The sequence below is a fragment of the Alexandromys fortis genome, unplaced genomic scaffold (genome assembly GCF_014885135.2).
Source record: "Alexandromys fortis isolate MF-2015 unplaced genomic scaffold, M_Fortis_MF-2015_v1.1 scaffold_133, whole genome shotgun sequence".
NCBI lineage: Eukaryota > Metazoa > Chordata > Mammalia > Rodentia > Cricetidae > Alexandromys > Alexandromys fortis.
In genome coordinates, this window is record NW_026068030.1 from 484,231 (window position 1) to 496,068 (window position 11,838).

Genomic DNA, 11,838 nt, shown 5'->3' on the forward strand with positions numbered 1-11,838 from the left:
ATTCTTTGGAGAATGGACAGACAAGTGGCTGACTGGTCAGCCAATAGACAGAGACATTCTATGCTTTACATTTATGTAAGGGATTCGTTCTCAAACATTCACGATTGACTGTCTAATTGGTAAGATCCTTTTCATTCCTCCCATTTTGTCCTTTGGGGCGCCCTGCTCAGTAGGTTGAGCCAACCCAGGAGGCCAGCTGGGGGGTGTTTATCCGCCAACTGGATAATCCAGCGCTGGCTGCGGCAGGCCAAAGGCAGTCAAGACCAGCGTTCTCCCGAATCCCCACGCCCCGCAGCACCTGGCCGGCGTCTCCCCACCCACCTCTCAGCGCAAATTCACTCCAGCTCTGGGAGAGGACTTTTACCTGGGAGCGGGGGCAGGAGGCTCAGCAGAGACCTGAGGCCCTAAAAGAATTCTGTGTGGAGCCTACCTCCGGTGGGTGTGATAAGAACACCTCTGAGGTTCCTTTGATCAAATCCCAAAGGCTCCCTGCTGAACACAAACCTCGCAGCAAGGAAATGAGGCGGGGGAGGGTATAGGAGCGGGGTTGGGGGTGGGGGAGGGAAGGGAGGATGTCCTGGAGAGCGAAGAAAAAACAGTAAGGGAACCCTGAAGAAGATACGCTGCAGCGGAAAGCTCAGAAACTGACAGAGAGGAAGATCTCCACCGTGGAATACCTCAGCCACCTCGGCACGCCCAGAGTGCCCTTACCAGTCCCCCACGCAGCCAGCCCCTGGACACTCGCCACCCTCTCCCTTTCCCGCTGAGCACCCCACCCTTCTGGCAGTGGACTTTGTCACCGCAGGCCTCTCCTGGTGCAGACATGGTCGATGACCCCCGACTCACTCTTTGCCTCGCTGTTCCCTGAAGTGTAGGTTCCGGGCACAAGGAAACAGCTACAAAGTGGGCACCAGTGGTCTCCAGGGAGAAGAAGCTTCAGGGCCTAGAAGGGAATGGGCGCTGGACCACAGGCTGGGGGACGTGGAAAGTCACTGGCAGAGAAGGGGAGCAAGTGATGGGCCGGCCCAGAGAACTGATTGGCCACACGGGGGTGTGGGCGGTGCTCGGCTTTCTGCTTCCAGATCTCAGAGGCCCTGTTTTGTGTCAATTTCTGCTCCAAGATGCAACACTATCTGGGATGAAGATGCAGTTCCACCTCCTTGGACATGCAGCCGGGCAATTTGTTAAATAAATAAATAAATAAATAAATAAATAAATAAATAAATAAATAATTCTTAACACTATGAGCAAATAGAACATGGATAAAATAACAGATCCTTATACAAAATGATGCACAATACATTAAGAGAAGAGTTAAATCTATAGGTCCTATATTAATTACCATTAAAAAGTCAAGTTTTGGTAAAACAGTATGATTGCATCTGTTACATCTTACATAAGAGGAAGCCTAAGAATGAAGACTTCAGTTCCTGATTCATGCATCCACAACCGTGGAATTGCTATAAAACCATACTTGCTCTGTATAACAAGTTAGGAAAACCGGTAAAAAGCTTGGATTTTTAAGAAATAAGTTTTGCTGCATTCTTTTTTCTACCATTACATGTATTTGTTTGTTTAGTTGCATGTGGGGTGTGTGTGTGTGTGTGTGTGTGTGTGTGTGTGCGCGCGCACTTGTGTCTGGGGGGAGCATACAATGTGTGGTGAAAGTATACCATTCCACAGCCTGTGTGTGACAGTGGTGGTCCTGGTGGAAAACTCAGTTTTTCAAGCTTGGAAGACTGTGCCTTTGCTCCCTGAGCCGTCTCACTGTCCCAAACCTTTGTATTTTGAAGACTTTTCTCACGTCACAGAGTGTCACAGTCGTAACCTGTGTGATTGTAGCCGGGTCCTGTTCTACCCTGGTTCTTGCTGGCCTCCCTCCTTCAACGGACCTTTGAAGGTTCACATCTCTCTCATGCTGTTTACCCCTCTCCTATCCCTTGGATTGTTCAGCATCCTCCCCGAGGTAGATCAGTTCTAGAGACAGACAGCGTGGTGGGAAGATCTTACCAACAGAACACTTGCCTTGTTCTCTCGGCACCAATTCTTAGCACTTAAAATTCTGCTGCTTCTCAGAATTGGAACACATTGGAGAAAAGTCTTCGTGAATTCCCAACAGGCCCTCAGAACTACACTGGGAGCCTGATGCTACCCCCTTTTCCCCTCTTCTCCTCCAGGGCCCAGCACTACTTGGCAGAGACCATGTGAATAACAGGCAGGGAAGAGTGGAAGCACAGGAGCTGGGAGAAGGTGGGCCTGTGAAGGACCTCCGTGCTGGAGGACAGTATAGCCTGTGTTTTCTCCACACTGAGTGAGGACCATCTCCCTGCACTGGCTCTGTGCTTGTGCATCACCAACAGGCCGAGAATGGGGTGGGGGAAGGAAGAGGGGGAGCAGGCCAGTGATCTGCAGGCTGGGGAGAAGAGGACATAGTTCATTAGGTTTGCCACACAAGCAAGACAGGCTGAGTTTGAGCCATAGAACCAAGTAAAAAACTAAGGTGTGGTGGCATAGTCATCCCAGTCCTGTGGAGGCTGAGACGGGTGAAACCCTGAGGCTTAATGGAGAGCCAGCCTGCCTTCTTGGTGAGCTTTGGGCCAATAAGAGACACTGTCTCAAAGCAAAATAAAATAAAGCAAAAATAAGCAACAACAAACACTCAAAGCTACAGTGGATGGCTCCCGAAAAAGTATACTCAAGGTTACCCTACGACCTCTACATATACCCACATATCAACACGCGCGCGGGCACACACACACACACACACACACACACACACACACTAGCATATAAGTTTGTCATCTCCTTATCTGTTCAAATCCTTTCTGCCACTTGCATTTTGTAGTTCCTTTGTCCACAGAGGAAACTGGGTGGCATGCCTGTGCTCAGAAATGTCAGGGCTAATGCCATGGCTAAGTACATAGTGAGAACAACACAAACTACAAATGGCCCCTCTGTATGTGTGAGTAAAGAGGGGCCTTACTGGCTGTCAGCTTTGAGAGGAGAAAGGGTATGGCAAGAGAGCAATGCAGCTGTCTTGGCAGGAAAGCGTCAACTCAACTACAAGGAGCCCTGCTCTGTTGAAAACAACCAATAATCCCCAAACTCCACCTACATCAACAGCTCCCCTCCCACACTCAAATTCTGCTCCACAGAAAGATCAGAATCGTGCAGCTCTCCCCGTGGTGGCCATTTAAATTAGTGCCTGACCTTTGGAGGCACTTGGATTTGTCATCATGTCTCTAATGGTTCAGTGCATCATGTCCCCCTTGGTGGGTAAAGGGCAATCCCAGCAATGTGGCAACTTGAGTTAAGAAAGGGAGACAGAATTGCAAAACACTTGGAAAGTCTCCAAAAGAAAAGTTAAGGATGAGGCATCTTGTGACTCCCTGGGCTTTTAGCACTAGAAGCAGTAGCTGGCAAGGATTCATACCACAATCCTCAATTCTGAGAGTAGGAGGAGACAGTTGCTCATTTGGATCCCACCTCGCATTGAAGATTCAGTGAGTGTCACAAGACAAATATACCCCAGGGCAGGGGAGCAGGTGGCAGGTTGATATATCCTAGGGCACTACTATTTTGTATTTAGAGTTATTTGTGGCAATGATGCTTGGTGCCATTTGATGAGGAAGTCATTGTGCTCTGTGCTTTTTTATAGCTTGAGTCATTCTGGTTAATGCTACTGGGCTAGCGCATGTACCACCTAGGTATTTGGAGGGACATCATTCTGTATGTTTCTATGAGAGTGATGAAAACAGATTGCCCTTCTTAATGATGACCTCAATGGAAGAAAAGGGCTGATCTTCCCACAACTAAGAGATTCTTCTTACAACTGCCTTCTAACTGGTACATTGCCTTTTCATTTCTTTCTTCCTTTCTTTTTTGAGATAGGGTCTCACTCTGTAGGCTTTGTGTCTTAGTTCTATTGCTGTGAAGAAATACCATGGCCATGGTAACTCATATAAAGGAAAATATTTAATTTGGGCTGACTTACGGTTTCAGATGTTTAGTCCATTATCATCATGGTGGGAAGCATGGCAGCATGCAGGAAGACTTGTTGTTGGAGGGAGCTGATTGTTTCACATCTGGATCTTCAGGCATCAGGCAGAGCACTGGCTTGAGCTTTGGAAACTTCAGAGCTTACCCCTTGCATACACTTCCTTCAACAAGAACACATCTATTCCAACAAGGCCACATCTCCCATAGTGCCACTCTCTATGAATCAAGTATTCAAATACTTAAATCTATGGGAGGTATTCATATTCCAACCACCACATTCCACTCCTTGGCCCCCATAGGCTTGTAGCCATAACAAATGCATTTAGTTCAACTTCAAAAGTCCCCATAGCATTTAACAGTCTCCAACTTGTTTAAAAGATCAAAGTTCAAAGTCTCTTCTGAGATTCATACCATCTCTTATCTGTGATCCCCTGTAAAATGAGATGAAAAATCAGACCACACACTTCCAAAATATAACAGCACAGACAATACATTACTGTCCCAAAAGGAAGGAAAGAGAGCATAGTGAGGAAATACTGGACTAAAGCAAGAAAGAAACCCAGCTGGGCAAACTCTAAATTCTGCAACTCCCTGTCTGAAGTCAAGATACTCTTCAGTTCTCCAGCTCCTTTCAGTTTTGTTGACTGTGACACACTTCTTTCTCTTCGGCTGATTCCACTCCCTGTTAACAGCTCTGGCAGCTTTAACATCTTGGGGTCTCCAACACAACCCAGGCTTCACAATCACAGCTTCCTTCAATGGCCTCTCTGGGCCTCCATGCAGGGACACCACTGTCACACGCCTGGCCTCAATGGCTTTCTTCAGTCATGGAGGGGGATTCCATCACCCTTTTCTTGTGTTCTTTACCCTAAAGCCAGAACCATGTAACCAAAGCTACCAAGCTCTGCTCCTTGCAGGGTCTAGAATATGGTCCCCTCATTCAATTATATCTTCATTAACTTTCTGTTTTTGATGGTTTCCTTCACTGCCTAAGCTTGGCTGATCTGAAACTTGATGTGTAGACTAGGCTAGCCTTAAACTTAGAGATCCACTTGCCTCTGTCTCCAGAGTGCTGGGAGTAAAGGCATGTACCACCACACTTGGATCTCAGCTATTCTTTAATTCCTTTTCACAAGTTGGAAGCTGGATCGGGTCTTGCCCTGAGGTCACCATTTCTTTTATTCCATTTAATATCATTTGTTTTTAATCTGCTCTTCTCCTTGAACACAGGACTAAGCTCCTTTTCATTTTTCTCCTCAAAATGTACATTTTGTGTCTTTCTTTGTTCAACTTGTTTCTTTTCATTATAGATATGCATAAGAGTGACCAGTAATAAGCACAAGTCAGAGTCAATACTAGGCTGTTTTGAGATTTCCTCTCAAATTAATCCTAAAGTCTTCAACATAACCTCAGCCAGATTTTTCAGATAAAGGCAAAAAGCAGCTATATCACAATAACAGTCTCTAGACCACATACTAAAATTCTTTTCTTCTAAAACCTCTTGAATCAAGCCTCCACAGTTCAAATCACCCTCAGTATCATGTCTTTCATGTTCCTACTAGTATGGCCCACTAAGTCCTATTTAAAGCATTCCACTGTTTTCTTAACCCAAAGTCCCAAAGTCCACATTCCCCCAAACAAAAACATGGTCCACCCTGTCAGAGTAATACCCCAGTCGCTTATACCAACTCTGTCTTAGTTAGGGTTTCTATTGCCATGAAGACACACTATCATCATAGCAACTCTTTTTTTCTTATTTATTTATTTATTTATTTATTTATTTATTTAAGATTTCTGTCTCTTCCCTGCCACTGCCTCCCATTTCCCCCCTCCCCCAATCAAGTCCCCCTCCCTAGTCAGCCCAAAGAGTAATCAGGGTTCCCTGCCCTATGGGAAGTCCAAGGACCACCCACCTCCATCCAGGTCTAGTAAGGTGAGCATCCAAACTGCCTAGGCTCCCACAAAGCCAGTACGTGCAGTAGGATCAAAAACCCATTGCCGCCGCACGCCTTTAATCCCAGCACTCGGGAGGCAGGGGAAGGTGGATCTCTGTGAGTTCGAGACCAGCCTAGTCTACAAGAGCTAGCTCCAGGATAGGCTCCAAAGCTACAGAGAAACCTTGTCTTGAAAAACCAAAAAAAAAAAAAAAAAAAAAAAAAAAAAGCCATTGCCATTGTTCTTGAGTTCTCAGTAGTCCTCATTGTCCTATGTTCAGCAAGTCCGGTTTTATCCCAGGCTTTTTCAGACCCAGGCCAGTGGGCCTTGGTGAGTTTCCGATAGAACATCCCCATTGTCTCAGTGTGTGGGTGCACCCCTCGCGGTCCTGAGTTCCTTGCTCGTGCTCTCTCTCCTTCTGCTCCTGATTTGGACCTTGAGATTTCTGTCTGGTCCTCCAATGTGGGTCTCTGTCTCTGTCTCCTTTCCTTGCCTGACGAAGGTTAATATTCAGGAGGATGCCTAGATGATTTTCTTTGGGTTCTCCTTCTTATTTAGCTTCTCTAAGAACCCGAATTATAGGCTCAATGTCCTTTATAAAGGACATTGAGCCTATAATTAGTGATCCTAGAGAACCATAGCAACTCTTATAAAGGAAAACATTTAATTGGGCTGGCTTGTCGCTCAGAGGTTTTGTTCATTTTTATCACGATGGGAATCATGGCAGTGTGGAGATAGACATGGTGCTGGAGACGGAGCTGAGAGTTCTACGTCTTGATCTGCAGGCAACAGAAGGACGACTGTGAGCTACACTAGGCATAGTTTGAGCATATGGATCTCAAACCCTGCCCCCACAGTGACATACTTCCTCCAAACAGCACATCTCCTAAAAATGCTACTACCTATGAGCCAAGAATTCAAACACATGAGTATATGGGGGCCATTTCTATTCAAACCCCCGCACTTGGTTGGCCTCAAACACAAAGAGAACCACTTGCCTCTGCCTCCCCATACTGGGGATTAAAGGTGTGCACTACAATACCGAGCCTGAGACATTAGTTTTTATCTTGCATTTGGGTGTGGATAGAAACTAAAGCTCTCCTGAGTCTGGACCTGCTGTCCTTCAACTCCCTTAATTCACAGACCTTTGGCTACTAACTGAAGCAGCCATTGGTTCTTCTAGGTCTCTAGTTTATCAAAAAGCCTAGAAGTCCTTTGAATCTGCCAGCCTCCACAACTGTAAGAACTGATTCCTTATAATCAGCTTCTTCATGCCCATTTCTATTTATGGTACACATGTGCATGTATACATTCAACTCTTTCTATTGTTTTGTAACTTTAAAAATCTGAAAGACAACTTCTCCATCCTCATCCTGGGCTAGTCCTTTAAATTTTATCTGTCAAATTATTTTGGATTTGTATTAATTTCAAAATTACATACACATTTCAATTAAAATTGTTATTTAAAATTAGGTTTAAGAGCAGTATCTCTAGAATTGTAGGGACAATTAAGCCTCAAAATCAGATTTAAAATCAACTGTTCATGTTATTGTCTTTGTGAATAATTCAACTAGATAGAAAAGATAATAAAGGCCCACCTTTCTCCCTAAATTCACACAACTGCAGGGACAGTAATACCCATGAGAGTACACTGAGATGTGCCAAGGAGACAGCATGTTCCAGGGAGATGCAGAACAAATAGCCTGCAGCTGGTTCTTTAGACACCAATTATGAGATACAGTCTAATAACAGATGCTTCTGAATGTGGAAAAAATCAACTACCATTTTATTAGAGAAGTGGAAGACAAAGAAGTATTTGGAACCTCTCCAGATAGAAGCAATTATTGCTGTTAAAACCACACAAATTGTAGTGCTGTTTAATATGCTGAGAATATTTATACTGAAGCATTTGAAATCAATTTCTTAAAACAATAGTCTAATCCCCTCTGCATATCAGGAAGTCTCCTCTAATAAATAATACAAAACAATCACAAAAAGAATGGCTGTCCACTGACACATTACCAACACCTAATCTTCAGATTCAATCTGAGGTTGACCAGTTATCCCCCAAATGGCATTTGTAATGGCTGGACCTAGAGCTGCATGTGACATTTGACTGTCTTATCTCTTCGGTCTTCAATTTTTCCTTGGCACGTCTGAAGATTCTGCACACCCTCAGTGTAAGTTCATTCCTCATTAGCCTAGAAGTGAGGCTTCCTCTGCATTTTCAGAACGGAAGTTTAATGAGATTCATCTTCAGAGAAAAGATGGGGAGGTGGGAGGGATTGGTACAGTAGTGGAGGTATTCCCAATTATAGGAAATTTATAGGAACTTTTATGTATAGGAAATTCAGAGCTGTACATTTGTTTGTTTCTTTTTTTTTAAAGTGCGCAGAATTCTATTGGCTTTGTTAAATTACATTTTTTTTCAAAATATTAAGCTCTACATTGCTACTCTACTGGGGGCCACACTGGTACTAGAAACCCCAGCAATCCCCAGCAGCACCTCCTCTCTTAGGGTCCATACCCTGACCACAACTCTAGCAGAAGACTCCTGCTCTACTGGAGTCCACCCTTCTCCTCAGCTCCATATCCCAGCTCACAACACCATCAGCATACCCTTTCTCTACCAGAGGCCAGTCCAGTATCAGGAACCCCAGGTACCTGAAATTCAGAGGCCTCACCAGTATCTAGCACCCCAGAGGTCACTCCAGTTCCCAGAACCCCAGAGGCAATGCAAGCACCCCAAAACCCAAAAGTTATGCAGGCTGCTGAAACCCCAGCAGAGATGGCCTGCCAGACCTAAAGACTCACTGGTCACCAGAACCATAGGCTACTTAGGCCAGAAGATCAGAGAGGAAACAGAAACATCCAAGAAGCATCCATCCAACAAAGATATACTCAGAAATCAGCCCCTAAACCTATAATAACACTAAATATAGATGACTAGAGACCAGCATAAGAATACAATTAACAATACCCAGGGCAATATGGCACCACCAGAGCCCAGCTATCTTATTACAGCAAGCTTTGGTTGGTTATTCCAACATAGCTGAAGCACAAGAAAATGACTTTAAATCCAATCTCTGAAGATGATAGAGGCCCTTAAAGAGGAAATAAACAAATCCCTCAAAGAAACAAACAAGTGAAGTAACTGAATAAAACTATTCAAGACCTGAGAGTAGAAATAGAAGCAATAAAGAAAACAGAAGCAATCTAGAAGATGGAAAATGTAAGTAAGCAAAAAGGAACTATAGATGCAAACATCACCAATAGAATACAAGAGATGGAAGAGAGAATCTCAGGCATAAAGATACAATCAAAGAAATTAACACAGAGGTCAAAGAATAATAGGAATAGAAGAAGAAGGTTCCCTGCTTAAAGACTGCACTGGCTGGTTTTGTGTGCCAACTTGACACAAGCTAATGTCATCAGAGAGGAAGGAGCCTCAGTTGAGGAAATGCCTACATGAGATCCAGCTGTAAGGCATTTTTTCATTTAGTGATCAATGTGGGAGGGCCCAGACCAAAGTATGTGATGCTATTCCTGGGCTTGTGGTCCTGACTTCTGTAAGAAAACAGGCTGAATAAGCCAAAGGAAGCAAGCTAATAAGCAGCACTCCTTCATGGCTTCTATATGGTCAGCTCCTTCCTCCAGGATCCTTCCCTGTTTGAGTTTCTGTCCTCATTCCCTTCAATAATGAACAGCAATATGAGAGTGTAAGTCTAATGAACCCTTTCCTCCAAAATTTGCTTTAGGGTTATGGTGTTTTGTCACAGCAATAGGAACCTTAACTAAGACAAAAGCCCAGAAAACATTTTCAACAAAAATCATAGAAGAAAAATTCCCTAACCTGATGTGGGAATGATTTCTTATTAATAAAGAAACTGCCTAGGCCCATTTGATAGGCCAACCCTTAGGTGGGTGGAGTAAACAGAACAGAATGCTGGGAGAAAGAAGCCGAGTCAGAGAGTCGCCATGATTCTCCCACTCCAGACAGACGCAGGTTAAGATCTTCCCTGGTAAGCCAGCTCATGGGCTACACAGATTATTTAAAATGGGTTATATTAATATGTAAGAGCTAGCCAATAAGAGGCCACAGATAACAGGCCAGGCAGCGTTTAAAAGAATACAGTTTCTGTGTAATTATTTTGGGGCATAAGCTAGCCATGTGGGTGGCCGGGTGCCGGGGATGCAGCCCACCGCTCCTTATCACTATACTAATCTAAATAATGAAATGCTCAAAAAGGTATAAGAAGTTTAGAGAAAAACAAATAGATTGGACCAGAAAATGTAGTCTCCCATCACATGTTATAATCATAACACTATACTTACACAACAAAGACAGAATATTAAATAGCTGCAAGGAAAAAAAGATCAAGTGACATATAAAGGTAGGCTTATTAGAATTACAACTGACTTATCAATAGAGACTCTAAAATCCATAAGTGCATGGACAGATGTTTTACAGACCCAAGGAGACTACAGATGCCTGCCCAGACTAATATACCCAATACAACTTTCAATCACCATAAATGGGGAAAACAAGATATTCCATGACAAAGTCAAATTTAAACAATATCAGTCTACAAATCCAGCCCTACAGAAGTTACTTGGAAGAAAAATTCCAACCAAAGGAGGTTAACTATAGCCAAAAAACCACAGGAAATAAATAATTTCATACTTGTAAAACCAAAAGGAGAGAGGCACCACACACACACACACACACACACACACACACACTATCACCACCACCACCACCAATCATCACTACAAAATGGTAGGAATTAGCCATCATTGATCATTAATATCACATATAGCAACAACAACAACAACCACAAAATAGTAAAAATTAGCAATCATTGATCACTAATATCTCTCAATGTTAATGTACTCAATTTCAAAATAAAAAGACACAGGCTAACAAAACAGATACAAAAACAGGATCCATCTTTTAGCTGCACACAAGAAATATACCTCAACATCAAAGATAGATATTACCTCAGAGTAACAGGCTGGAAAAAGTTTTTCCAAGCAAAGGGATCCAAAAAGAAAAAGTGATATAGCTATCCTAATATCTAAAATAGATTTCTAACAAACATTAAACAAAAGAGATAGAAAAGGGCACTTCATAGTTATCAAAGGAAAAATCTGCAGACAGAAGTTTCTGTCCTGCCTGGTCCTGTAACTGTTTAGTCCCAAATAAACACTCAGAGGCTTATATTAATTATAAACTGACCTATTGCTCATGCTTGTTACTAACTAGCTCTTACTACTTAAATTAGCCCACAGTTCTAACCTATGTTTAGCCATGTACAGAAGGTACCTTGGTACCTTTTCTCGGTAAGGCATTCTCATCTTGCTTCCTCTGCATCTGCCTGGCACCTATGTTTCTGCCTTTCCTCTTGTCAGAATTCTCCTAGTCTTGTCACCCAGCCTATACCTCCTGCCTGGCTAGTGGCCAACCAGCATTTTATTAAATCAATATGAGTGACAAATCTTTACAGTGTACAAGAGCATTATCCTACAGCAAAAATCTACCAGGAAGATGTCTCAATTCTGAACATCTATGCCCCAAATGATGTTTGAAAGGGCACCTACATTTGTTAAAAACAAAACAAACAACAACAGCAACAAAAATGTTGCAAAAGCTTAAATCATACATTGAAATCCATACATAATAGTAGGAGGTAGCAACACCCCACTTCCACCAATGTACAAGTGATCCAAACAGAAACTCTTGTAGAAGGCCATGGTAGCTGCATGGCCAATAGCTTAAGCATATTTCTAGCTAACTATTATGTCCTAAACTAACCCATCTCCATTTATCTGTGTATCGCCACGTGGCTGTGGCTTACCAGGTAAAGTTCTATCCTGAGTGTCTATCTCCAGTGGGGCTATATG

General features: G+C 43.3%; 1 protein-coding gene across 3 annotated transcripts in view; it reads right to left on the minus strand.

Annotated features, from left to right (window-relative positions):
* The window catches only part of LOC126515068 (TRPM8 channel-associated factor 1), a 43,075-nt gene extending 42,082 nt beyond the window's left edge, over positions 1 to 993 (minus strand). For all 3 annotated transcript variants that reach the window (XM_050164414.1, XM_050164416.1, XM_050164417.1), the window contains exon 1: positions 847 to 993. The gene's annotated coding sequence lies outside the window, so the exon portion shown is untranslated. The remainder of the gene's footprint in view (positions 1 to 846) is intronic.
* Between the last annotated feature and the right edge of the window lie 10,845 nt (positions 994 to 11,838).